Source organism: Lampetra planeri, unplaced genomic scaffold (assembly GCF_965212315.1).
Source record: "Lampetra planeri unplaced genomic scaffold, kcLamPlan1.2.h2 scaffold_1483, whole genome shotgun sequence".
NCBI classification, from domain to species: domain Eukaryota; kingdom Metazoa; phylum Chordata; class Hyperoartia; order Petromyzontiformes; family Petromyzontidae; genus Lampetra; species Lampetra planeri.
The window spans coordinates 17,395-18,275 of NW_027614205.1; the positions used below are offsets into that span (position 1 = coordinate 17,395).

At 47.2% G+C, this 881-nt stretch overlaps 1 non-coding gene across 1 annotated transcript; it reads right to left on the reverse strand.

Moving 5' to 3' along the window:
• Positions 1–324: 324 nt before the first annotated feature.
• Positions 325–396, reverse strand: TRNAP-AGG (transfer RNA proline (anticodon AGG)). The gene has a single exon. It is a non-coding gene; the product is annotated as a tRNA-Pro (tRNA).
• Between the last annotated feature and the right edge of the window lie 485 nt (positions 397–881).

The window sequence follows — 881 nt, forward strand, 5'->3', positions numbered from 1 at the left end:
TCACACACAGACTGTAGGCTCTGATTCTCAATAAGTGTATGACTATGCCCTCTGATTTGTTTTTTTTCCTTATTTTTCCAAAATAAAAAAAGCAAGCTATAGATCTCAGACAAGATCTTGAAACTGAACCTCACTCCTCACAGAGTGACTCTCACTCAGGGTTCCATCCTGCCATCAACAGACTCCACTGCCATGTGTTTATTGAAATGACCCAGCTCAGCCAATCACTGCATCTGACAAAACAACTGTGACTGCAATAACACAACAAAGGTCAGTGGGAAGAGAATAATCATAAAAACACTAAAAGAACCATATTCACACAAAGGGCTTGTCTGGGAATTGAACCCAAGACCTCTTGCACCCTAAGCAAGAATCATACCACTAGACCAACAAGCCACAAACTACCAGTATTGTGTGTATCGTCCCAATTACTAGACAGAAACTGACAGATGATACAGCTGCAGTCCAGTCGAGCATCCCAGAGCTGTGGGCCCAGAGACTCTCAGAGAGGGAGAAGAATCTCCTGATGGACTATTGGACCAAAAGGACCACACTGGACCCTTCTGACCCCTTCCCGGAGATGATCCTGAGCCCAGGGCTGGGACAGCTGACCAGGCCCCTCCTGAAAACAAAGGGCAAGCAGAGACTGACCCTGCACAGAGTGGACAGAAAGATTCTCTACGTATGAGAACTGTGTGAAAAGGATCCACAAGGTCGGGCTGAGCAACAGGCCCTCCACCACGTGGGCACAGGGACAGGGTCCTCTCGCTTCTCCCATTATATTCCATGGTGTGAATTTTGGACCATTCTTTGGTCCCTGCCAGGCCTCTGTCCAGCAAGTTTTAGATGTCACCCTGCTCTTACACGCCTGATTCAAATAT